The 26995-nt window shown below is 47.5% G+C and overlaps 3 long non-coding RNA genes across 3 annotated transcripts; 2 read left to right on the plus strand and 1 right to left on the minus strand.

Moving 5' to 3' along the window:
- Positions 1 to 2728: 2728 nt before the first annotated feature.
- LOC118002123 lies at positions 2729 to 6193 on the plus strand. The gene is made up of 3 exons (XR_004676950.1): positions 2729 to 2831; positions 4670 to 4830; positions 5448 to 6193. It is a non-coding gene; the product is annotated as an uncharacterized LOC118002123 (long non-coding RNA).
- Positions 6194 to 6261: 68 nt separating this feature from the next.
- On the minus strand, positions 6262 to 8319 carry LOC118002122. Its single transcript, XR_004676949.1, has 2 exons — positions 6766 to 8319; positions 6262 to 6547 (listed from the first exon to the last, which is right to left on the minus strand). It is a non-coding gene; the product is annotated as an uncharacterized LOC118002122 (long non-coding RNA).
- A 1667-nt stretch (positions 8320 to 9986) lies between these two features.
- LOC118002121 lies at positions 9987 to 19528 on the plus strand. The gene is made up of 4 exons (XR_004676948.1): positions 9987 to 10090; positions 10204 to 10304; positions 17711 to 17839; positions 19453 to 19528. It is a non-coding gene; the product is annotated as an uncharacterized LOC118002121 (long non-coding RNA).
- The last annotated feature ends 7467 nt before the right edge of the window (positions 19529 to 26995 follow it).

Below are 26995 nucleotides of genomic sequence, written 5' to 3' on the forward strand. Positions count from 1 at the left end.
GGTCACGGAGGGTGGTGAGCACAGCATAATGTATCGACTTCTGGAATTATTATGCTGTACACCTGAAGCTAATGTAACACTATGTGTCAACTATCCTTCCATTAAAAAAAAAAAAAGACAACCAACCCATATGCCCATTGCACCTTCGGGTGGACAAGGCAAATATTTCTGTCTTGGATGATAATCTATGCTTTCACACTTGGAACTTTTCTGTACCATTGCCTTTGTGGAGATCTGAAAATGCTTCACCGCCCAACCACTAATTCTCAAACCATTTTGAGAAAAAAGAGAGGAAACTAGGAAAAATTACTCTCAATGTCCTTTTTCTGGAGAGTGTCCTCAAATGTTTTTGCCTGTGGCCAACTTAGGCTTGGCAGAAGTCCCCACAGCCTATGTCCCTCTGCCTGTTTCCTCCTTCCAGAAGAAAATTTAAAAAAACCCAGTGGAAAAAAAAATCAGAGGAACAAGAATTTTTTATTCACTTTATAAAAACATTACAAACATATACACATGATTTTATACTGAATTTCTAATATATATAATACCTATTTCTCATGTGTATATATTTTATAAAAACTTAAATATTTTTACATAGCATTATATTTTATAACATGAAACAATGCTTTCTTCAAAAGTTTAGTAATGCTGAATGATTCTTAGTAGGCTTCAAATAAATAACCTTTGGGAGAAATTGGCATTTTGGGTTTCATAACCCTCTCTCAGCCCTTCCATTAGCCTTGGACCATAACTCAAGAGCCATTTTTTTCCTGGGGACAACAATGTAGGCATTTTGAGCATAGACCCTTTTTGTTAGGAAATGAAGCCTAAGTGTAGTGGTAGGAAACAGACATTCTAATCACAAGTTTTCTCTTCAAATCCTCGGAGGCAATGATCTCTTTCCAGACCCTCCCGTGCTTTTTCCCAACCAAAGATCTTGAAGTAGTGGAGTGAAAAGCAGTAGAGACACCTGAACAGTGAAAATAGAAAGCTTGCCAACTTCTTCCTCACATGCCCACGATTTCCTTCCTGGGGTTTTTTAGTTAGGATCTTGAGCACTCGGAAGATAGGCACAGAGAAACAGAAGAGTGGAGTTTCAATAAAGACCAAGCCATGTTTACTACACGGTCTGAGTAGAGAAAAAAAGACAAGACAAATAAACAGGTGCAGCCTCCAGGGCCACCTCCCATCACAACAAAGGCCAATGTCAGGGAACAATCAGCCATCTTAATCCTTGACTGATTAAAATTGATCACCACAATCCAGGGACACACACATACTACAGTGAAGGAAGCTGCATAAGATCTTCAATCCCCAAGGGTCTGGCAAAGTTCAACTTCCCTTCCTTGCTTTTCTTCTAGAATTCAGTTTGCACGTTTCTCTTGGATTCAGTGAAATCCCAGTCTTCTAAGAGATAAGTTTCAGAGAGGGCTCCCTAACCATTGTTAATTATAAAATAAACCCCAGTGGAGAAGAACTCCTTTCTTTCCCACTTTCCTAAAATTTGGGAGTTACTTAACACTAGATTCTATCATCTATAATGTAAGACTCAGAGCTGCATTAGCCCTCTCTCTGTTTTTACAGATAAGGGCCCTATGGCTCAGGGAAGTTGAGAAACGAGGGATACACAGCTAACAAGAGGCAGAGACAAGCCAGCATCTGGGTCCGGCTCCAGGGCCTGGACTCACCCTTCTGCTGGGTGGCTGCCCCCAGCTGGATCATCAAGCGCAGTCTGTGGAAATCCTTGGGGACATGAAAAGGAGGGTGGCAAAGCCAGAGGTGGAGGGTTGGAGGAAGCAGTGGGATTGAGAAGACCATGAGCCATCATAAAAGAGGGTGTTCAGTCAGCAAGTAAATGACAGACATGCTCCATGGTTCCATCCCTATGCCCTGGGGAGGGCACCAAGGCACCAGAAGAGATGGACCCTTAGCCACAGTAGCATGGCCCCCCAAGTGAGGTCAGAGGGCAGATAAAGGGGCAGTAACTTTTGGGATGAGCAGGGAGAATCTTAGGACTCAGCTCTGGGAGTAGGGCCGTCCTGGTGGAGGGCACGTGTCCCAGTAAGGAAACGCATGAGGACAGGGCGACTGCTGGGCATTCTATGGAGAGTAGGGCTCACAGAGGATCGAAGGCTGTTCACCGTAACCATTTAGGCATCAGGTGACCCTTGTGTCCAGGCTAGGCACAGGTATCTCTCCTTGAGTGAAAAAAAATGACCTGCAGGTTGACTTCCAGGGCTGGTTTTATTTGTACTGCAAAAGTATAAATATCAGAAAAATTGGAAGATACAAAATTAAATAAAGGCAATGAGCCTCTGATGCAATTCAACACACCAAGGACATGACTCAATGCAAGGTCGACTGCCTCTGCCTCCCAGGCATTCAGTCCCCGAAACAGCTCAGTCAGGCTACGCTTAGCCCCCCGCCCCTCACACATCTCCGGGGTGCTCCGCCGTGCGCGATGCTGCCCATCCCCGTCCTGGCACGCATCCTCCAGAGGCCTGTCCTGGCCCCTCAGAAGTGTCCTGGCACAGAACATGGCCTTTCCCGAGTTGGTATCATTCTGGCTTTTGACGTCTTCCATTGCAGCTAAATATCTAGCTCTGTGAAATGAAAAGATAGGGTGATTCTCTCCTCACTTTCTGTATTCTGTAAGGAGTGGCCATTGTCCTCATGCTCTGGAAACCTCTGTGAACTGGATCTGGTCTTGCCCACACGCAAATGGAAATGCCTAGATGGAACTAAGACCGACGGAAAGGGTTTGGCCAAGTCCCAAAGAAAAGAAAATGATTCGACCCTAAGGAGGCAGACAGTCCTGATTCCGGGCACACGAGGTAAACGCGAATGGAAATCCAACTGTTGCAGAGAGTGATTGCTCAGATGGAGCAAATGTGCTGTGAAATCAGCCCTTGGAAAATCATCTGGAGTTCATCTTAGTGAAATCCAAAAACAATAACGGACTCCCCAGCCACCCCAGAGGGAGCCTCAGGAGCTCCCCTCGTCAGAAGCCCGGAAAGCCACGGCGGGAGCCAGGCCCTGGGTCTCCGACTCTGCCCTTGTTTATTTACAAACCTGCTTTCCTTTCCCACCTCAGGTCATCCCTCGGCTTTGCCCCCTGGGTAGCCCAGGGCATCCATCATGCCCCTCACCGGGCAGGCGCAGAGGCACACATGAAAAAGACCGTTAACTCGGCGGCTGCCTCCCCAGCCCCGGCCCGGCAGAGGGGTCCTGCTCACGGGGCCGGGGGGGGGGGGGGCGGGCAGACCAGAGACTTTGCTCTGGGCCATCGCAACAAAAGTCAGAGGGGAGGGGAATCCGAAGGCAGTCCCTGAGGTCCCCTAGAAAAGAGAATGCCCCTTTGGGTTGGGCTTTGCCTGTTGCGGTACACATTCTAAAACGTCCCAGAAGCAGCTCTGGTCCCTCCAGTATTTCACTCTTGCAAAGAAGGGGCCCGAGCTCATCCTGAGCCCAGAGGCACCAGGAGTCAGCCTGGGGAAGTGTGCATCCCCAGCAGCCAGGAGGGCAAGGGGGCATCTCAGTGCAAGGACTGGGACTGCTCCCACACAGGAGGTTGGAGCTCTGAGGAATTCAGGGATTTGTTGTCTTGTGATGGGCAGGTTTTGGCTATCACAATAGATTGAGTGAAATGGGTGACCTTCCGGAAGACTGATGGCTCCTGTCCCCAAACCTCACATCTGCCTTTGACACCCTCCCAGAGCCTGGAGCCAGCCCACTCTGGGTCTGTGATCTCACTTGGAAAATTCAGATGGTCGGGCTGAAGCAAAGACGTTGGAGGGAGTCATGGGAAGGACTGGGAGAATGTTTGTAAGCTGCTTAGCAGATGAAAGTGACAACGTGTCAAATTTTCCAAGCTGGTTTCCAAAGCATTCTATTAATGGGTCTTCCAGAAGCCCATCTCTTAACAATCTGAAAGAGGTTTGGGTCCCCACTTTTTCTGCCACAACATATAAGATGATGACATTCGTATAAGCAATACACTCCCACGGCCCCTCCCACACCGGTGCCCAATTCCCAGCATGTTGGCCAGCCTCCACCTTTCCTCTCCCACCCACGACGGCGCATCAGGATAAAAGTGGGTAGAAGGGCATTGTAATGGAGGTAATCTAGAAACCACTCTAGTTGCAAAAAATAAATTAGTGAACAAATCATTCACACATTTTACTAGAAGGGACAAATGACTGTTGTCTAAGTGTAGTCTTGTTGGGACGATGGTTGAAAAGGAGAGCTGGAGGGGCACCTGGATGGCTCAGTTGGTTAAGCATCCAACTCTTGGTTTCAGCTCAGGTCATGATCTCAGGTCCTGAGATCCAGCCCCGTGTCGGGCTCCACACTCAGGGAGTCTGGTTAAGATTCTCTCTCTCCTTCCTCTGCCCCTCCCCTTGCTTGTGCATGCTCAAATAAATAAATCTTTAAAAAAAAAGAGAGAGAGAGAGCTGGAGCAGCGTGGAGCTCCCTGAGGGTGTTTGACCCCTGGCCAACAGGCCTGGCTGCCCTAGTCTCAGGGTCTGGTGTTGGGGACTTGCCATTGTTCCAGGATAGCATCTGCAGCCTTTCAGAAGTGGTGGCCCCAGGGCTGGTGTTGTCCACTATGCAAATATTGTAGCATTTTGCACCCCCATTGTTGCAGTCTGAGGACTTCTGTGTCTGGCAGGTAACTGAAGTGTAATCACATCGTCAAGATGATCATGTGATCTTGTGACCCAAAAGAAGAGACTGGACTCCTGGGCCACTGAGGAGAGATGAAGCTGAGGAAGGTGGGCTGGCAGGGAGGCCTTAGAAGAAAATGCGGGGATGTCTGCGAGAATTCCCAAGGTATGGGGTGAAGGATTCTTTCAGCATTTAGAATCTGCTTTCTTTGTGCCATACCTTGGGCCTCCGGCCAGCTAATACCTTCTTTCTTTTTCCTTCCTACCTCCAATAAAGAATGCAGCTGAAAATATGTATTTCAGAGCTTCAAATCAAACCAGTGGCTTGCCACACCAGATAGCACTGAGCCCTGCTCCTCACACAGTAGCCAGAGATCCTTGGATGAACTAGCACTTAGGAGGCCACTGCTGGCCTATGGGCGGGTCAGAGTTCTTTCAAGCTAATTGGGTATTTAGATGTGCTTGAAACCAGAATAGACATTCCATAGAAAGTCTGTGTGTCCCTCTCTTTTAAACATCCCTCGGGTCCTCTGAGTCATGGCATCTCTGCGTCAAATAAACAACTGGGAGCTACGGGCTTCAGCAAGGACTGTAAAGTGGCTCGTCCCTTTTCATGCTCGAAGTCCCTTGTCCCTATGGTTTGACAAGAGATACTGAGTTGACGATGGTGATGCAAAGCCTCAGCTTGTCTAATCTGCAGCATCTGGGGCCTGGCCCTCACTTACTGACCTTGGGCAAAAACGTCAATGTTTTAATTGCGTGTCCTTCTCATTCATTCCACAGACATTCAAGTGTCATGCACGGTACAGACCCAGTCACGCTTTCACGGAGCTGCTCTTCTGGTAGAGACAGACAGACAAATGCAGACACATCCGATGTGCTCCAGGACGGTCAGGAGTTTCATCCGTTTGTCTCTCCAGACCCTACAAGAACACCTGGCACATAATAAGCGCTCAGTAAATGAGCATGTTAATAACCACGGAAAAGGCGCCCGAGCTCTAAGTGTTACGGCCAGAATGCGAGTGTGCGGAGACAGAGGGGGGCCCAGAGGCATGGCCTGCGTGGTGGGGCAGCTGGGAGGGCCGGCCCGCAACTCACTTCGTGCACACGTGACCCACACGCCAGGAGTGGATTCATTTGCTGGAGCTGCTCTAGCAAGGGTAGAGACCCGGCGTCCTAAGTGGCAGAAATTGTGTATTTCACAGTTCCAGAGGCCAGACGTGGGCCGGGGTGCCTCTTTCTGAGGGCTGTGAGGGGAGATCTGTCCCAGGCCCCTCTCCTTGGTGTGCAGATGGTCAGCTGCTCCTAGGTCTCACACCCTCTTCCCTCCATGCGTGTCTGTGTCCAAGTTTCTCCTTCTTATAAGGACACCAGTCATGCCCGCCCCCCACCCAACGTTAATGTAACTTGATAACCTTCGTAAAGATCCTGCCTCCAAATAAGGTCACGCTCTGAGGTACTGGGGGTTAGGACTTCAACATATGAAATTCAGAGTGGACACAATTCAACCTCAAGGTAAGTGTTTCATAAACGTTAGCTGTTAGTAAATTCAAAACCAGGGGAAAAGTAGAAACAAAAGCAAAACAAAACCATTAAATAATAAAGTTGGATGTTTGTTTCATTAGCTCAAAACCTTCCAGTAGCTCAATGCAACCCAAGAGATGAAGGCCAAGTCCCTCAGCCCGGTGGTCAAGGACTCCCATGATCAGCCTTCCCTCCCTGGTGCCCGGGCTCGGACCGCGCTCCCCGGAAAGCCCTCTCTTCTCGTCCCGGCGCATCCAGCTTCAGCCGCCGCTCAGAAGCCCAGCTGCAGGCTCTGCTCCTTCGAGGGTTATTTCCTAGGATGGTTCACTAGTCTGCGTCCCAGCACACTCAAGGGAACTCTGAAGAATAAAGGGAGGACTATTTTCAGAGGAAGGGGGAGGCTAAGGGAAAGCAAAAAGGGACCCAGAGACCCAGCGGCAGCAGGAAGCCACACATCCTGCGCTCCCCAGGAGCTGTGGCTTTAGAGGAACCAGCCAAACCAGAATCCTAACAAGACAGGGAGGAAGGGGGGGGCACCTCACAGGCCTCCCTTTCCTTCTGCCCTCCTGTCTCCTACCTGTGGCTCCACGGGCAAAGCCCACCTAGAAGATGGGGGCAAGGGGCCGGTCGATGTGGTCTACGGAGGTCTCTCCCAGGGCGCCCAGCAGGGAACAGAGAGTCTCTGAGCCTGAGTCCAGGGCAGACAGAATAATCAGCACACACCCTGTCTCTCTTGCCCTCCTTGGATCCCACAGGGCATTTTTCATCTGGACCACGTACGTGACCTGTAGCCAAACCAAGCGCCCCTGGCTGGTGATCTTACTTTCCCAGTGTGTGGCTGTCGCTATGGCTGGAGGATAAGCCCCAAAGCAGAGAGCGTGTCAGACGCTTCCTCTGCGCCCACCCCCCCGTGGTGCTGAGTACAAAGCTGGGCTTGTAGTACGTGCTTAGTAAATCAGAGCCGAACTCAAGCTGGGTTGTAGAGATGAAGTGTGGGTGGGATCCACACAAATACATATTGAAAAATCACCGGCTCTGGAAGAACAATTGTCAGGCCCATTTCCTGCTGCAGACGGAGCCAGGAGACGCTCGGGGCTTGGCAACCTGACAGCTGAGGAGCAGCCAGGGAATTTAGCAGGAGACAGAGAAAATGAGCCCTGTGGGTCTGGCCCAGCCCCATCAAAAGCAGACTTAGGGCAAAATCTCTCTTCCCAGATTCAGGGGCCAAGGTGGGGTGGGCGCTGGCTCTGTTTGCACAGGTCTGCCTCGAGCCAGAGTGTGGGGGAATTAGGGAGGAGGCAGCATCGATCTGGAAGCCGATGGCTCAGCCTGAGGCCAGGCAGAGCTCGAAGGCACAGAAACGGTCACCTGAAGGGAGAGCACAGATGTGGTAATTGTGGCATCTGCCATACCCCAGCCCCTCCTCTGGTAGGAACGGTCTGCCCTTGAGCTAGGCTGGGTTGGGGCGAGGGTTGGCCATGGAATGGACCTACAGTGGGCACCTGCCTCCATGACAACCTGTCCATAGGCTAGTCATTGACATATTCGATGGACACTGTGGTCCTCACCTCAAAATCCTCTCTACCTCAGAGGACCTGGTCATTTCATTTCCCTTTCCAAGGAATGCACATGTGACTCAGTTCTAGCCAGTGAAATTTATAGGAAAGTCTGCTTGGGGACTTCTAGGAAAAAGAAAATGACAAAGACAATCTCCCCTATTCCCTGCACGCTGTGTCTCAATGGGATGCTGCCGCCATCTTGCTACTGCCAGGAGTTAAACCAACGCCGAAGCTTCTAGCACAGAGGTGGCAAGGACTTAGTCTATGAGGAGATAACTGAGCCCCTAAAACGGCCATTCTTCACACTCACAATTCCACTACTTCAGTTGTGTGAGGTAGTAAATGCCATTATTTAAGTCTGCTTCACTGGGGTTTCTGTTACTTACAGCCCAGAGCACCCTATTTGATATGACCTGAAAGACAATCAGCTAAGCTGGGTAGACAATCCCCCTCCAGGACGTGAGCAGGACAAGCAGCCCACCAATGGTTCAGGAACTGGTTTAACTGGTACACAAACTTTTAGTAGTTATGTATTTATCATCTATTCATTTAAACCTATAAGTAGAATATCAAACCTGTGACACCAGGTTTCTTTTAAAAATAAATTTTCTTGGGGTGCTGGGGTGGCTCAGTTGGTTAAGCTTCCGACTCTTGATTTGGGCTCAGGTCATGATCTCAGGGTCATGAGATCGAGCCCCTGTGGGGCCCAGTGCTGGGCATGAAGCCTGCTTAAGATTCTCTCTCCCCCTCTCCCTCTCCCCCCCCAACCACCCTCCACTCTCCCACCTCATGCGCATGCATTCTCTCTAAAATATAATAATAATAATAATAATAATAAATTTGCTTGTACACAATGTGAATTATTTTAAAGGAGAACATTCAGTAAAGTACAAACGGTACAAAGTGTAATATGGTATACAGAATGCAACTCTGAAATGTTGGTAAATTAGATCAGAGGCTGCTGAGGAATTAGCCAGTAAAGAGAGAGGGGAGCAGAAACACCAAGAGGGGGAGACATTCAGCTCAACAACTACCAGCTAAGTACCTTCACGTGCCATGCCTGGGTCGAGGCTGGGGATGCAGCAGAGAACAAGACTATTGTCTGTCCCGCTGCCTGCAGTCTAACGTGGAGGCAGACATCGAATCGACTAGGTAACTTCACAATACACCATCTCGTCCCCGTACCAGGAAATTCCATAAGAGACAAAGCAGTGTTAGGAGTGTGTATAACAGAAACACCTGACTTCACCTGGAGGGAACAGAAAGGCCAGAGAGAGAGAGATGGGGAAAGGAAAAACTCCCTGAAGTTGCTGCTCCTATTGGCCCACTTAAGCTCAGGGCCGTGAGCATCCTTAAAATAAACCTTCGCTTTAGGAGGCTGTTAGGGGCTGAACTGCATCCCCTCAAAAATTCATACATTGATGTCCTAAGCCCCAGTACTTCAGAATGTGACTGTATTTGGAGAGAAGATTTTTAAGAGATATTAAATTAAAATGAGCTCATTAGCAAGGGCCCTAGTCTAATATGACTGGTGTCCTAATAAGGAGGAGAAATTTGGGCCCAGAAACATGCATAGAGAGAAGATGGTGTGAAGACAGCCCCCAACAAGCCAGGGAGAAAGGCCTGGGACACATCCTTCCCTCATGGAGCTCAGCAGGAAGCACCCTGCCGACGCCTTGATTTTGGACTTCCAGACTCCAAATCTGTGAGACAATGAATGTCTGCTGCTTAAGCCCCCTAGTCTGTGGTACTTGGTTACATCAGCCCTCGGAAACTAATACAGAGGCCTAAGTGGGTTTTTGTCCCTCACAGTAAAAACAGCCCAAGTGACCCTGGGAGCACACAGACCTGAGTTTGGGAAGAGAAGATCCTGGCCAGGGAGGACTTCACAGGGCAGGACGCTCTGTGTCTGGTAGGCCTCGGGGTCTTCCTCCATCCTCCCCTCTCCCCCAAAAGGGAAATCTGGAACAGACACCCGTCTTCCCTCCTGGATGGGGAGGGAGCTGGTAAGAAGAACCCCTGCCAGGGGTTATGGGCTCCCTGGCCATAACCTTGGATCACTTATAACAGTCCTGCAGGGACAACGGGGTTTACTGCCAGGAAGAGAAACCCCAGGAAGCCAGCCTTTCTGCTTCTTGGGGTAGTGGGGTGGAGTGAGATTCTCCAGCCATGACTCATGCAAGGTTTCATGGGGAAGGGAAGTTAAGAGAGTCATAATGACCATACTGAAAAGCAGTTAAGCCCATTTTCATGGCAGCATTACACAGAATTAAAAACGGGACGATTTGGTCCTATTTTGCGACCACAGCTGCCATGAACTAATGCACAAGCAAACTGGACGGGGTAAGCTTCATGCTGGGACTCAGGCTGGGCACACGGGCCTGTATCCAGGGGAGGGGGCTTTTGAGCGTCAGCAGAAAACACCCTCACCCTTCCATTCCCTTCCTATTCCTCAGACTCCTCGAGATCACATGGCTATCTACCCGTTGGGAGGGGACACCATGAGAGCTGGCCGGGGCCTTGGCGGGCCAGACTTCAGAGACTCACTGTTGTCCTGGTAAGAAGAACCCCCCCCCTCCCCGTCCCCGGGGCTGCTAGGAAGGTGAAGAATTTGTAGCCATGCCTAGCCTAGAGCTGGCTAGAGTTTCCAGTTTTCCTGTCCCTGAGTTTCTTGAGCAACACCTCCCACAGCAGTGAGACTTGGGCAGACAGCACTGAGGAAATCCTGGAGAAGTGGGGGGCCCAGCAGGGAGAAAAACGGGCTCTTTCACAGAGGACAGGAGACTGACAGGTGCTAAGTGGGGGGGTGCGGGGCTTAGCCAGAGCTGTGCCACACACCGAGACTCAGAAGCCAGCTCTGGGAGCTGGGCAGTCAGTACTTTCCGACCAGCTGGTTGGCATCGGTGCTTCCATCTGTCTGCCGGCATTTATTGAGTGCCGAGTGTTTACAAAGTGCAATGCTAACAGCAGAGGCAAACTTAATAGTAAATAGGAGATTACACTTTGATGTCCCGGTCTTTGGACTTGGTCTGGATCCGAGCCCTATTTGCTTTGTGCTCACCTAGCTTCCAAAGTCAACCAACCAGCATTTGCTTCGTGCCCTGCTGGGGGCCATACAAGGATTTTTTCGGCCTAAGTGAAGGACACACGTGCCTGTGAGCAAGCACTAACAGCACAGGCCTTGTGGGGGAGGGCCCCGGACTTTCAAGAGCAAAGGAGAAGCTGCTCACTCGCTTCCTCACGCCACCTGTGATGGCAGCAGGAGGAAACGTTCTTAGAAGCAAGAACAATGAAAGAGACTATATTCTCCCAGCACCCCCCAAACCGCACCCCTGTCCCAGACGGGGAAGGAAGTGCCAAAGGAGCTTTCTTCCCCCCACCCTAAAAAATTTTTGCCAATAATTGCTAGAACTATTTGTTGCGGGTCTGCTATGTGTCTGGCGCTGTGCAGTTATTCTAGTTTCCACACTTGTGCATTGCAGGTGGCATCTCCCCATTTCACAGACACAAAAGTACAATGAAAAGATCAAATCGTGGCCCAAGGCACACAGCAGGGTTGAATGCAGAATCTGATGACAAAGGTTTCCTCCCAGCCCGCCTTGAAATTGCTCAATGTTTCCATAATCAGTGATTACGATCAATTCAATTTCAAGAATAATAAATTTGGAGTGTGTCTGAAAGGGAGTCAGCAGCTATAAATAAATACTCAAGGATATTTCTCTTGAGCAAGCTCCAGTAAATTGTAAGGAGTCACAGTTCTACCTGGAATCCATTTTTCATTCAGGACACAAGTCAGCAGCAGGCCATCTTTCCCCGGGCATCGCAATGCAAGGAGAGTGAGGCCATCAGCACTGTTTCCTTGAGTCCTGCCGTGCAGCGGTGCTTTTCGACCTAAGAAACCACACTGCAGAGCAGGACCAAAAATAGAAATGCAGGTTTTGCACATTTCATTCCTTAATGCTAGCACTTTGACCTTGTCCATAGTGGACTGAGAAGACTGCTATGATTAATCAAACTTTATTGACACTTGATGTGTCCCAAGTTGGCCTGAAATGCCAGGTGCCTCAAAGGTGACAGTTACCTTCAGAGCAGCATTTACGTCACAGTCTAATATTTTAAGCACATTAACCTCCCTCGATGCAGTGAAGGTTTCTAAACTTCAGTGGGCATTTAGAACTAATGTGTTCTCCAAGGCCTGGGCCATGGTCAACCATGGGTTTTAACAATGTTTTGAAATGGGGAGGAGGACTAAGGAGACTTGATATGGCCTTCGTTAACAATAGGTCCATTTAGGTCAATTCCTGACCCGGACGGTCTGGGCTGTCAATCCTAGCAACCAAGGCTGGATTCCCGTAACAGTCACGAACTGGAGGCTGATGAAGCCCGGCTACCGAGGCACAGACAGGTCCGATGGTGGAAACACAAGGCAGAACAGCAAAGCAAACCAAGACCCTCTCCGTCTGGTCCCACTTGGCCCCTACAGGTGTCTGCCTTCCTACTTTTAGGTATTCATCTCCTCTAGTTAATACAGTGCTCCCCAAATGACCGTCACAGCCAGTGGCAAAATAAAGGTAGTTGATTTTTCATAAACCAATTATACTCCATGGCAAGGACTATCCTTTCCACTATTTGTTGTTGTTAAAGTAGGCTTTCTTTTAGGAAGGACTGATGATGTTAGATGATGTTCTCTTTTTTAATGTTCTCACTTAGCAAAATAAGCAGTTAGCCCTTTGCCAGGGGTTGCCAAAATATTTGCAAATTTCACTGGTCTTAGGAACCTCTGCATTAAAACATTCTCAGAAAGCTTGACATGAGGATGCAGGTAGTACGTAAGTCCGGGCAAGTCCCGTGACAATGAGCTTGCGAGTTCCTTTTCCGCCAAAAGGTGGAAGGCTGACTTCCTGAGTTCAGCGGGCACAGGGAGGGCTCGCCCTGGGGGCGGCAAACCCGACGTCAGGCAAACAGACTGTATTTACTTTGTGATTTTGCCAAGGCTCTTCCTAGCTGCCTCTCCACCAAAAAAAGACAAAAATGAATCCCCCAAAGAAAGAGCAGGGGAACTGGGCAGGTTACTGTCTGGAAGGGAAGTGTTATTATGGATGATTTACCAGCCTTCAAAAAAGACAGGCTCTTATCAGGGCATCTCTCATCAGTGTTCTCTAGCTCTCCAAAGACCTAAATATGAGGAAATTGCCTCAAAATGAAGCAAGAACAAGTCTAGTTAGTACTTGATGCTCCCCCAATCTGGAAAGCTCTTCCTCAACCTCCTCCAGCTTCTGAGGTCCAAATTAAACTTCTTCCCGATACTGGTCCCAACTTCCCGAGATGTCCCAAGCCCCCCCTTTCCCTGGGCCCCCAACACTCTCCATTCATACCTCTAGTACAGCACTGCTCATTTTTACATAGGCCATTTCCTTCTGATTAGGAAAACAAAGTTAAAATGTTGGAATTTTAATAATAACCTAGGCAAGGCTCACTGCATGCCTGGGCTCCTCTCAGCAGCGTGCAGATATCAACGCATCAATCTTCTCAATAACCCAGCGGCTCAGCAAACCCGGCATCACCCTACTTTCATAGCTAGAACCAGACCCCAGGATCTTCCTGCCTCTGGTGCCTGACCCAGTGCTGGCCACAGTCAGTGCCTACTGAAAGGGGTATGAGTTGCAAGACAGTTGGATTTGCCTATTTTGAGTATTGCCAAACCAAGGAGTATGGGGCTGGTCTGGATAATGTTTGAGAGTTTTCTCCAGTTGTTCAATTGTGGGAACCTTAATTAACTTACACACTCCATAGTCCTATTGAGTTATTTGTGTAAATGCATCGGTACACTCATAATTTACCAATTTATTGATCATTGACTGATAGCTAAGGGTGGGTACATAATTCTATCACCACCTTGGATCTTCTGAAGTTACAAGAGTGTGTACAAATTAGTTATGTGTGTGTGAGTCCCAAAAGGATTAGCAAATTAATACATTATGCCTGTGTCAACACTTCTATTTTTAAACTAAACTATTTACTTACTTAACTAACTTTTGGCTTTACTGACAGCTGTTAGTACAGCAAACTGGTGTTTAATGAAGCAAGAAAAATAATAAACCATGTTGATGTTATTTCCCAAATTAGTGCTTTTTAAAAACATCTCTTTGCTGGGAAGGCAAAATGGAGCTGGAGAAGATCCAAAGAAATACAATAATATGGTCAAGAAAATGGAATAATTTCCATGCAGCCAAAAAAAGAAAAAAAATGTTCTTTTTCCTGGAAAGATGATGAAAGAAAATGTGATAAAAAGCTATAAAATTGTGAAAGTTTCACAAAGAAGATAAACATGGAGAGTTGTTTCCAAATTCCAAAATAACAGAAACACTTTTTTCTTTCTACCTTGGAGATCAACATAAATGTAGGTACATAAAAAGAAGTATTACTGCTTACACATTGAGAAGGAAGATAAAGAGTAGTACTAACTTTTTACACAGTGACAACTAGTAAAAGATAATTGGCTTAGAGCTGGATGGATTAAGGCATCTTGTAAATTATGAAGAGAAAACAGTATGTGGGAGGAGGGACGTATTTCCTAAGTTGATGAGGCAGACACTGAGGCCAGTAACTATGCCCTCTACCTGTCGTTCCTCAAACCAAATATTATGCTGGATGGACCACGAATCAATGTACCAATATTTGAACTTACACTTCTACCTTTCCTATTGTGTTTGTGTATCAGATGATGAACTTGATTTTTGCTAGTGTGTATGTAAAAACTATCCCCCCCCAAAATTAACCAGTTTCATTATAAAAACAATCATCTCCTAACAAAAGGTCTTATTTTAGTGACAAACGATAGTCCTTCCTAACAGAACTACCAGCAAAGACACTAATTAATGCAGACGCTCTTTGGCTGGTCTTAATGAACATTAGCCCAAGTTCTGTCTTTGGCCACAACACATCACTACCCTTCTTCCTTGTGATCCCAAATCACTGAACTAGTTCAGAAGCAACAGTCATGTAAATGAGCCCTCTGCACATAAACTCGCCCTGGGCTGGGGACATTGAATTCTGGCACCCAAGCCCGGAAGTGCCCACAGGGACAGGTTCTAACACATAAAAGAGGACAATGAAAAGGACTGGGACCCCTTCTTGGGTTCTGGCTCAGGGTGCTGTTGCCATTCCTCTGGCTTCTCTGGATAGAGCCTTCTCTTAGCAGATAATCACATCTCACCTTTTAGAACATGTGATTGAAATTAATGGGTGGCCAGCTTTCCCACGGTTGCTGGATGAGAGTGGCATGTGTCCACAGAGCAGGGACTGTGCTAGCACCTTCTGGTCCAAATACAATCTTGGAGATCTTCGCCTTAAATGGTAATTACTCTGGCAAAGATCCTTTATACCTTGCTCTAAATGTTATCCCTCCAAAGCAGAAAATGACTCTGTGGAAAGTCTTTTGTGTTTAAAAAAAAAAAAAAAAAAGTAGCTTTAGTAAAGGCATAGCAGCTTTGGAATAGAAAATGTATATTTTTACAGGCCATCATGAAACCCACTTGTGTAGCCAATAACTATTTCACATACCCATTCGCCTCCTTCAGAGACCTTCCAGGATTCAAGATCCCAAACCAAATACAGTCTTATGTGTTCCCAAATTATTTTTCCTCAGGGTTAAAGAGAAATTCCCATGAAGACCCACTTTTCCAGGATGCGGCACCCTCTCCATGCCAAAGAAAAAAACACAATTAAAACTGTGTTTCTCAATGTTAAAGAACATTGTGGATATGAAATCTTAGTCCAAATCCCCACGGTCATATAAAGCATGTCACAGAATTGTGTTTGGGGGCATGGAGGAGTGTTACAAAATAAATATTTCCCCATTAGAGCACACTGGGGAACGTTTGCTGACACCTACACTCAAATCCAGCAGGTTCCCTCGGAAGAGTTTGGCAAAGAACAGGTCTCTCCTAAATGAGGTGCTGGAATTGGTTAAAAATTTAATATTTACAAAAATGGTGCATCTTAAAAACCAGAACTCAGGCCCACATGGGGGTGTCTGTGCGGGCTGTGTGGCTCTGGCTTTGGTCTATGAAATGTCCTGGGTCAACCAAGGATCGTCACCTTGTGTTGATCACATCATTCCTTCTGTTTCTAGAGCAGTCTGTGGAAAACATCAAGGATTTTTTTTTTCCTTCTTGGAATCTTTGTCTTTATCCCCCCTCCTGGAAAATTCTTCCTGAAACTGTTGATGGTTTGTTTCAGAGGATTCTAAGAGATTCCTATTTGCAAGGGCCTTGGGAGCACAAGTCAATAGGTGTGATAATTGCTGGTTCCTCTTGGAGAACATTTTCCTCTACATGACCTCTAGATAGTCCGAGCTACCTGGTCATGCCCAGTTGCTCTGAGGAGCCTCATCTGCCCTGCCTCTGGCTCTCCTCTGTGGCCAGAATGAAGGGGAGGACCACAAGGGTGGCCGAAGGAGCTCGCCCTCCCACTGCCCTTCTCCACCAGGAGGTTGAGCATTTGGATTTTCAACCACTCAGGTGCTCGCAGTTCCAGATTCGATAATTTCCCCTCCAGCTCCCATGTCCTTAACGAATCCCTTTCCCTTCTTTACACACACATTCACATACTCACTCAAATCACATAAAACTCAATCTAGTTCCATGGTCTTAAGTTGTAAGTGGAGTGATGGTTGCCAAATTAGTTATTATACTGGTCCTTCCAAGGCAAACTGCATGGATTTTAATCCCTTAAGATTTTGGGAGTGTTTCTCTTACCTCCAGTGCTGGAATTTCAGGGCACCAGAGCAAATGGGCAGTTTCAAGACAGGGTGGCCTTTGAGCATTCGTCCAATCACAACACCTGCTTTGGCTGCTATGTTCAGATCATGGGGATGGGAGTTTCAACACCCTCTGGGACCCAAATTAGTCTATATATTTCAACACCATTTCAATCAGAGAAGACTTTTTTTTTTTTGAGAGTTTGGGAAATGAGAAACTTGACAAAACAATTCTAACATGTATTTAAGAGAATAAATATATGGGAATAGCCAAGAAAGATTTTTGAAAGGAAGAGGAAGGAGAGGGTACATGCTTGATTAGATATGAAAACATGAGCTCCACTTCTGTCCAGTGTGTCGAAAGCTGAAAATAGTGCCTCTCCCATCCTCACAAGCACAGAAAGTCAGATAAACTACAAAACCATAAATTTCCTTAAACCCATCAGAAAGTTAAACTCATACAGAATCAAAAAGCCTGAAATCTATGGAAAGACAGCCCCTCCAAGGAGAGATGGGACATAAGCAAGGGCTTTCTTGTGGTTGAGTATATGAACAACAGAGACCAGGTGCCATACAAAAAAAAGAAAAAAGAAAAAAAATAATTCAGCTAAAAAGTGTAATAAATTGTTAAAGGCTAAAAGTGGGCAAGCCTGAGAGTATAGCACCCCTGGGAGTTGGAAATACAAGTGGAATTTACACCCACTTGCAGGTTTTCATCAGAGGCCTCCACCCATTGCTTGAGAAAGGACTGAAAGTAGGGCAAGAGACCAAAGCAGCTGCCCTCCGCGGTACAGGCCTGTGGAAGGGAAGCAGCATTGCTGAGGGAAAGGCACAGATTATACCCAGACACTATTCCCCTTAAGCCGCTGGGGGAAGGCAGCAAACTCTGTTGCACTGGGGCACCCATTGTAGCTGGGAGAAGGGTAAGAGACAAAAAAATCCTTCCTGGAAAAGGGGCAGGAAACAGTTCTGGGCCCAAGATCCTATAAGAAGTCTCTCATGAAGTGGGAAAGGGATAGGACATGTTCTCCTGCATAAGACAGAAGGCATGGTTCAACTGCCACAGGGAGAAACGGCAGAATTTCTGAGTAAGCCCCACTCCTGAGACCCAGATACACAGGGCCAGCCTGGGATTGCACCAGGATAAAACCCACCCACACTTCCCAGTACCCAGTAACAAGTAACAGCAGTCTACCCCACAGGCTGGGGACAAGAGCATGGAGAAAGAACCTTTCTGAGGCAGAGATACAAAGTGAAGGCTGAACTCTGCAGCTGAAGAAAGAACACTGAGAAAAACCCTCCGATACCCCAGCCATGATCATAAACATAAGGTAATGCTGAAAGAATCTGAATCTGGTCATGCACTGAATATAATCATAGCACCCCCCCCCCAAAAAAAAACCCCAAACCAAACCCAAGCCTGGCTAAAATCCTGCTATATTCACTCAGTCTAACAGAACAAGGTTAATGTCTATTTCCAGGCACAAATACTATTTACCTTAGCTTTCTGGTCTACACACAATGTTGCATCAATAAAAAAATTAGGAGAAACATTAAAAAAAAAATCAAGGGAAAAATAAACAACCCACTGTCAAGAGGCAAAGTAATCAACACAACCAGACTCAGAGATGATCCAGATAGAATTATCAAATAGGGCATTTAAAATAACTAATATATTAGAAGTCTAGTGGAAATGATGAATATGTATGAACACATCAAAATTTTTATCAAAGAAATGAAAACCATAAAAAAGAATCAAGCAGAAGTGTCAGAAGTAAAAAAACATAGTGAGGATGAGGAATGCCTTTGATAGGCTCAAAAATAAATTAGACACAGCTGAGGATAGAAACAGTAAACTTGAAGGTAGGTCAATAGAAATAATCAAACTGAGGACTCCTGGAGTGGCTCCGATGGTTAAGCGTCTGCCTTCGGCTCAGGTCATGATCCCAGGATCCTAGGATCGAGTCCTGCATCGGGCTCCCTGCTCCTTGGAGCCTGCTTCTCCCTCTGCCTCTCTCTCTCTCTCATAAATAAAATCTTAAAAAAAAAAAAAAAGAAAGAATCAAACTGAAACACAAAGGGGGGGGGGAAGCCCAGAGAATCTAAGAGCTGTGAAACAATATCAAACTCTCTGTTTGGAATTCTAAAAAGAGAGGGGAAAAAAAGGGGGGAGGGAGAAAAAAAGAGCAAAAGAGCAAGTGAAAGAGTGAAAGAAAAAATGAAACAAATATTTGAAAAGATAGGTGTCAAAATTTTCCAAAACTAATAAAAGACATCATGCCGAGAACCCCAGGCAGGATAAATACAAATGAATAAAGAAGCCAACACACCAAAACACATTATATTCAAACTGCTGGGATTGGATTATACATACAAATGTCTGAAAACTTCAACAATACACCTAAAGAAAGACCCGATGGTTTCATTGGAAAATTCTATCAAACATTTAGAAAAGAAATTAGCACCTATTATATGCAACATATTCTAGAAAATAGAAGAGAGGGTAACACATCTCATTTTATGAGGCCAGCATTATCCTGACATCAAAATCAAAGATAGTTTTAAAAACTATTAATATCCCACATGAACGAACATTGGTGCAGAAATCCTTCAAAAAATTGGAGATATATAAAAAGAATACAGGGAATAAACACCAACTAAATGATAAATGGATAAAATTGCTCATGTCAATATTTTAAAAGTGGAAATTTGGGTCAAAAAATAAAGAATAATACATTACTAGTGAATGGAGTTTATTCTGAGAAAGCAAAACTAGTTCAATATTAAAAATTGTCTTCCACCATATGAACAGCATTTTTAAACACACATAACACATTGTTACTATTTTTACTCTTGTCCTGTGTCTTTTTAGAACAATTGAATTTGTAATGTATTTTGCCTTCATTCATTCAATTCTCAGTGCTCTTCGTTATCTTTGTTTCAGCTCCTGCTTGAAGAACTTCAACATTTCTTGTAGACTACATCTGTGGGCAATAAAGTCTTGGTTTTCATTTTCTGAATTCTTGCCCCTTGGTTAGGGGGAAGGATTTTGGTTTTTGTTTTTCTGTTTCCTTCTCTCAGTTTTATCAGTACTGCAAGGAAAACGAGGTTTTGTCCTATCTCCTGCAGATTAAGGCTTTTGTTCCAGAAGGGATGAGGAGGGCTGGGAGTGGATGGTTTCAGGTCCCTCCACAGTGGCTATTTTTCCCTTCCCCAGACCTGCCCCACGGAGGGATTCTTTCTCAGGACTTTGGCCAGTCTTTTCTGTGAGGGCCTGATGGGCTTCATGGAGAAAAGCCTGAAAAACAGATGCAGACTCCCCTATTTATGTGGTCCCCAGGGGCTCACACTCCCTTACCAGCCCACACTCATTCTCCACTAATTCTTTACCTACTCCAGGTGACTTCTGTTGGCCCCATCTCCCCCCCAGGGAGGCGAGGGCTCGTGGCCTGCACTTCTCCACACGCCCGACTGATCCTTCGATTTCAGCCTACTTGCTTGCCCTGTAACCTCAGCTCTCGGATGGGTCCAAAAAAAGGAGTAAACTTGTAGTTTGTTTGTTTGTTTGTTTACTTTAATGAGAGTGGAGGTGACGTTCCTTCTAGATGTCTACATCTTGAGTTTTCTATTGTCTTCTCACCTGGCTAGCCCACAGGGCCATTTCATTCCTCAATATGCTTTTCATACTCACAAGAATGCCTCAGAGACAGCCACACTAGCACGGACATGCTCCCATCCGCCTGGAGGGAGCCTCCTTCCAGGAGCCAGGTCTACCCTGTGGAGAGCCAGAGGTCCAGCTGAGGAGGAAGCCGGGGTCCTCAGTCCCACGCTGGGAAGGGTCAGTAGAGAGTCCAGCTTGCAGAGAGAGCAATGAGCATGCAAGCAGCCCCTTTGCTTTCCAGACTCTGTATCAGTCTCCAGTGCCTGTTTGTGCCCCCACAGCTGTCATCTGGGAGGCTGCCCCCATCCTAGCAGCTTACGCATGTGTAATGCCAGGAGCTCCCTCTTTGCAGCCGGGGGCGGTGGAGATTGTTTCAGCCTTGGCAGGTGAAGATAACGTGGTTGAGAAGCCACATTTATTGGCAATAGAAAACGGGGTCCATGTGTTCCCACTCCACACTGTGTACCTTCTTAGGTGTCTGAGCTGCTCTGGCTTCCAGCTGGTTCATTTGCCTTCACTCTTAACAAAAAGGAGAGACAGGGCAGAGAGATGCACACACTCATATGTTTTATGTATGGGGTCTGTAACAGTGTTGAAAAGGAACAGTTGATTTCTTTCTTTCCTTTTAGTGAAGAGCGAATAGGGGCCGCTGAGCACACAGCAGAGCCCCTCCTCTACCACACTCAGGGGTGTCCTTCAAAGTGAAAATCACCATGCTCTTGCCTTCAAAGGTTTCAATGCTTGTGCATATTTATCAATGAAATTGCTTACAGATAGGCTATAGAAGAGCACTGTTTCTTTGTAGGGTTTGAGACTCTCAGTTAATTCATACTTGCATCCCACATTCACCTCAAAATACCCCTAAAGAGGTAGATTTTGTTATCTACACTTCACAGAGAGGAAAATCAAAGCTCCTAGGGAGTGACGAACACAGTCACTCAGCTCCTAAGGAGGAGAAATCTCTTGGAGTAGCGCTAGAGTGCAGGGGGGGGGGGGGGGGTTTCACACAATGGAGGGAGTTGACGTGGGAGCTGCTTTCTGCAACCTATGTCCTCGCCTTTGTCCCTAAGCCCTCCGGTTGGAGTCTGAGCTTGTCTCTCAGTCAGGAAACAAGAAACAGATGATGTACTCAAAAGGAAAGTGTAGTAAAGAAACTTTACACAATGTAAGAAGCAAGGTTTAAGGAAATCACTGGGGGACAGTGAAGTACCCTCGTGGCCCATGTATGAGTCTGCTAGGGCTCCTGTAACAAAACAGGGCAGACTGGGTGGCTTCAACAGTACAAATGCATTTGCTCACAGTTCCGGAGGCTAGAAGTCCAAGATCAAGGTGTTGGCAGGTTTGGTTTCTTCTGAGGTCCCTCTCCTTGGCTTGCAGATGGGCGGGTGCCTCCTCACATGGTCTTTCCTCCATGCGTGGGCAGCCCTGGTGTCTCTTTGTCCAAGTTCCCTGTTCTTATAAGGACGCCGACCAGATTGGATGAGGGCCCTAACTTTATCACCTTTTCAGAGGCCCCATCTCCCAAGTCCAGTTGTATTCTGAAGTATTGGAGGTTAGCGCTTCAACATATGAATTTGGGAGAGGACACAATTTAGCCCATAACAGCTAGTAACAATGAGGGACAGGTAGTTATTACTCCCCTATGACTGAAGTGGCAAAGAGGAAGCCCCCGGCAAGGATGGCTACATGGAGAGGGCCACCTGACAGGAGTTGTGCCTTTGGTAGAGAGGTGCAGCCAACATGGCCTGGCAGAGAGGGGGTGTGGGGGGGTGTTTACCCTGATATCACTTTCATCTCCTCTCTGACCTCCCACGGGTGACTTTCTTTCTTTGGCAAGCGATCCCACTGACACAGCCCACAGGGGTCTGCCTCCTTGACTGAGAGCCGGGTGGGAAAGGGTGGAGGGGCAAGTATGAGATACTCAGCATGGCTTACAAACTGAGCACTAAAGTCTGCTCTGAAGTGATGGTGATTTACAAGAGGGGCATCCCATTGCCTGGTTTTTCAATTATTCCTAGGTACATTCAATGGTGAGAGGACACTGGGAAAACAACTATGTCTGTAGGGTCATTCTAAGCAGACATTTCACAAGAAAACAGTCTTTGGAGATGTCTTCTCTAGGGTTGGGGGCAGAGGCATCATCCACATTACTTAAGCGGACAGCGGAGAAGGATCAGGGATAACCTGGGTTTCCACCGGCTCCTCAGAGCCCTTCCAGTCGGAGTCTAGGTGTGTTCATGGCTGCATGTGATCACGCCTCTAGGCCTTTACCTGTGCTGCTCCCTCTGCCTGGAGCGCCCTCACACTCCTTTTCACTGACCAACTCTCACTTATTCTTCAAGAGAGGCATCCACTCCCAGAACCCTTTCTTGGACTCTCAGGCCCAGAGTAGGTACCCCTTAGCGCGCAACCATCATAGCCAATGTTCTCCGCATTGTACCGCTCGTTTGACGAAAACAGAGACTCACAGAATGAGAAAGCCCACTGGGGGGACCCATGGCAACAGGCCTCGGTCCAAAATCAAAATCAAGGCAGTCGGCAGGACTGAGGGACATACTCTGAACTTCCTGTAAGGTAAGGAGACTCTTATTGCAGATGTAATAGGCAGACCAGTTTTCTGGTTTTAGCCATGTGCCAGGGGACAATAGCACATGATAGCGGTGGTCACCCAAAGATGTCAACATTTCAATATGTTTTAGGCAGGACACAGCATAGACGAGGGTGGAGGGGGTTATCCATCCATCCATCCATCTATCCATCCATCCGAGCACACCCTCGGGGTGGGGGCTACTGTGCTAGGAGGTCGGGGGGGTCACAAAAGCATGAGCGGCGGTCCCTGCGCTCCCGCGTGGCATCTCCCTGAGGCCCGGCCTGCCTCGCCCGTGCGGTGGAGCGTTGCGGGCGACGTGGCGCTCCTCCGCAGTTCGGCCGCACGCCTCAGTGCTTTAGGACTGGCCTTTGGAATCAGGCCTCCATCCTGACTGACCAGCTCCGACGTTGGACACATTTATTTAAGCTCCGTGAAGCGATTTCGTCGTCTGTGCAACGGAAACAGTAGTGCCATTGGCATCGGGTTGCTGTGAGAGTAAAATGAACAAGCCGCACAAATGAAATACTCAGCAATTGTTAGCTGTCTTGTTTTATTGACAGAAGTACTTAGGGATTTGGGAGAAAAATCGCCATGGGCTGGGTGGTCAGGAAAGGCTTGGCGGAACCTGAGAAACTTGACTTGGGCCTGGGAAGGTGGGTTTGGAATGTCTGTGGATGGTGAGCAAAAGGACGGGTCAAGCAATGACCCCAAAACACTGGCCAAACGAAAGTAATCCCACGGCCTCTGGGCCCAGACCCTTGTCCAACTTACTTTGGTTTTAAGTCCTCAGTCAAGCCTCCCACCTCAGGCAACCGCCCCCTCACAGCCCCTGCTTCCAGGTCTGGCTAATTCCCCTTCTGCTCAAACCCTCCATGATTTGCTACATGCCATGTGGCCCTCTAATTCCATCCCAAGGCTCCAGAGGTGCAGATCTGCAAACCAGCGTGATTAGCCACCACTGCTGGCTTCCCATTCAGCATATAAATCTGCTGCCTGGGATTACCTCATGCCAGAAAACCGAAATCCAAGTCAGATGGTTAAAGCATTAATAGCAGTGAGTGTTGTAAAGACTCAACAATGCGAACCTTCCCAAAATGAACCATCCTGACCTCCCTTGTGCTGACAATGCGTGTGTGACATCATGTGTAAATGAGCCTTAAATTTGAACCAGGTGCCGAGAGCTGTCTGGCGTCTCCAGGCTGCTGTATTAACCACTAACATGCACAGGGCGGTTCTGAGGCAGTAAAATGAAGCGAAACCCATGGCAGGGACCAGGGCTGGGCCGCAGCAGCTGTGGCAGTGAATATTCAAATCACGCCCACCCTGTTGGGCCCAGGCCCCCGGGCCCTGTAAAGCTTATTTCCGGATGGCTGGAGAGCCCCCGGGGAGAATTTGGCTGGCTTCACTCAGTGACAGTGCTCCTCCATGCAAATCAATCCGTTCTGACTTGATTCCCAGGCTTGATTCTGGGCTGTTTTGATTTGCATCCGTGAGGTAGGACTCTGAAGCTCGGTCTGAAGCAGCAGTTGGTGACAAAGTTGATCATGCAGGGACAGGCAGCCTAAGAGACATTTTTGGGAGGGCGCAAGTTCCAAGGAAGAGGGCCAGCTCCAAATCCTCAGGTGCTATGGTTTCTGCTGGGCTGACACCTGGAGATAGAAGTGTGCCTTTGTCCGTCTGGCCTCACAAATCCCCTCAGCTGGGCCTGTCCCCACAGCAGGTTACAGGACAAACAGGCTCTGGAGCTCACTAAACAAAATTTGGACGGATGGAATTAGGCGTGTATGTGACCTACCATTGTCAGTCATAGGTCTGAGAGAGTGGATGCAGCAGGGTAAAAGTGAGCTAGGAAGAAATTAAGCCCAATACAATTGAGAGGGTTTTGGGGTTTCTTTTTAAATGCTTACTGTTCATGGTGCCCGATCCCAGGTTATTAAGAGCACGACCATGTTACTAGCCTGCATTCCTTTCATCGCTAGAAACTGGAGGCCCATAGAAACTGGAGACATTGAGGATAGAAAGAAGGCTTATGAAATGATTGCTGTCTTCGTGGGGACTGTTCTAGAAGCTCTATACATGCTGGTGAAAAGAAGCTGGAGCCAAAGAGGTGAAAACCCACACCCCACAGACCCCATAGGTCTTCAGTCCAAAGAAATCCTGTGTTGTTGAGGGCAAGCTCTTATACCACCAACACTCACCAAGTGCACTACACGGTACTGTGAAGTTGGGCGGGGGGGAGGGGGGGGCATGGGAGGCAGGTCCTGGACAGAGGATGTAAAGGGGCTGCTAGACATAGTATCTTTCCTAAAGCCTATTACAGTGTGGTTAGATGTCAATATACAAGGATTTGTATACTTCATAATGTAAAGAAATTAAATGTAGCACCAAGATGTTAAAGATGGGTTTCCTGGATAATGGAGCAAATAGTTTCATGATTTCCTAGTCTTAGAAGTCCTCAGAAGAGGCAAGTATTGAGGAAGAGGAGGAACTTTGGAAAGAGAACACAGCATGAATGGCTCATGCGAAAGTGTGGAGGCAGAACCCATGGATGGGTTCCTTAAGATGCCATGGGTTTCATAGGATCTGAGAGCATGAGGGATTTCCCACAGCTCCAGAAAAAGTTCCTTGTGCCCCTTAGAGTTGAGACTTTGGAAGAAATTATGCGTGGGTTTTTAGATGACCAGCCCTTGAAGGCTGAAAGTGCGTTTTTGGAAGACGATGGTGGTGGCCGTCAAGGCAGACAGGCAATTCAGATCACTTTTGGGACACGCCTTATTCAAAAGCCTTCAACCAAGACTCAACCTTTTGTTTATTTAAAGTCCAAACTCAGGGACGCCTGGATGGCTCAGTCGGTTAAGCGTCTAACTCTTGATTTTAGCTCAGGTCATGATCTGGGGATCGTGATATCGAGCCCTGCATCGGACTCTGTGCTGTGCATGGAGTCTGCTTAAGATTCTCTCTCCCCCCACCTCTGTCCCTCCCCTGCTGCTCACATGGGTGCGTGCTCTCGCTCTAAAAAAAAAAAAGTCCAAATTCAGCCTGGCTTCCAGAATTCTTTACAACCAGGATCCTATCCTTCAGCTTTATTTCTCAAACTGTTCATTACATCTTTACTCCTGACAAAATTTTTACTTGTCATTTCTAAAATATACTTTTCATTTTTTTTATGTGTTTATTTTCTTTCCAAGTGGAAGTGCATTCCTCCCATTATCATCTCTACTTCGGTTGTCCTACAATTTTACTCAGCTCTTACTTCCTCTGCAAAATCTTTCCCATTCACCCAGAAGGCCATGAGCCTCCCTCACTATGAACTTGTCCAGTAGAGTTTTTAATGTTCCTAGTATTCACCAAGCTATATCATTCTTTCAACAAGTGTACACTGATGTCTAGTGTGCACATGGCATGCACTATGGCCAAACCCCGTCCTTCTGGATATTACGATCCTAGTTGTATACAGCTTGCCTCTATTGGATTGTGAGCTCCAGGAGTGATTCACCAACCAAAGGATAGTTACTATGTGTATGGAATGATGCCATGAACCTATGTGACAGAATCATCCACTCGCAAATGAGGTTGGAAATGGAGTTAAAGAATTTTCTCTCATCAGAATAAAGTTCTGGGCGGAGCAAGATGGCAGAGGAGTAGGAGACCTGGATTTCGTCTGGTCTCAGGAAATCAGCTGGATAGGGATCAAACCATTCTGAACACCTACGAACTCAACAGGAGATCGAAGAAAAGAATAGCAACAACTCTCTGAACAGAAAAGCGACCACTTTCTGGAAGGTAGGACGTGCGGAGAAGTGAATCCGAGGTGATATTCGGGAGGATAGACGGCGGGGGAGGGGCCTCCGTAGGCCGCGGAGCACAAAATTGGAACCTTTAAGAAGTCGGCTCCGCTGAGGGACGTCACTCTGGTGGCTAAGCGGGGGGTGGAAACCTCGCGGGACAGTGTGGTCTCAGGACCCTCGGGGTCACAGAAAGACCGGGGGTGCCTGAGTGCGGCAGAGCTCCCAGGTATCGGAGCAGGGAAGCCGGCTGCAGAGGCGGAGCCCAGGCGCGGGCTCTCAGCTCGGGAGTCGGGCCCCTGCTCCTCCAGCAGGGACCCAACAAGCGGCAGATCCGGGGAGACTCACCTTCTTCCCCCGGGAGGAGAGGCACGGGAGCACACTGCAGGAATCTGCTGGGTTTGGAGACTCCACACGGGGTCGGGTGTCAGAGATAGAAACGTGCGGTCAC

Source organism: Mirounga leonina, unplaced genomic scaffold (assembly GCF_011800145.1).
Source record: "Mirounga leonina isolate KUSES-001 unplaced genomic scaffold, KU_Mleo_1.0 Mir_82, whole genome shotgun sequence".
Taxonomy (NCBI): domain Eukaryota; kingdom Metazoa; phylum Chordata; class Mammalia; order Carnivora; family Phocidae; genus Mirounga; species Mirounga leonina.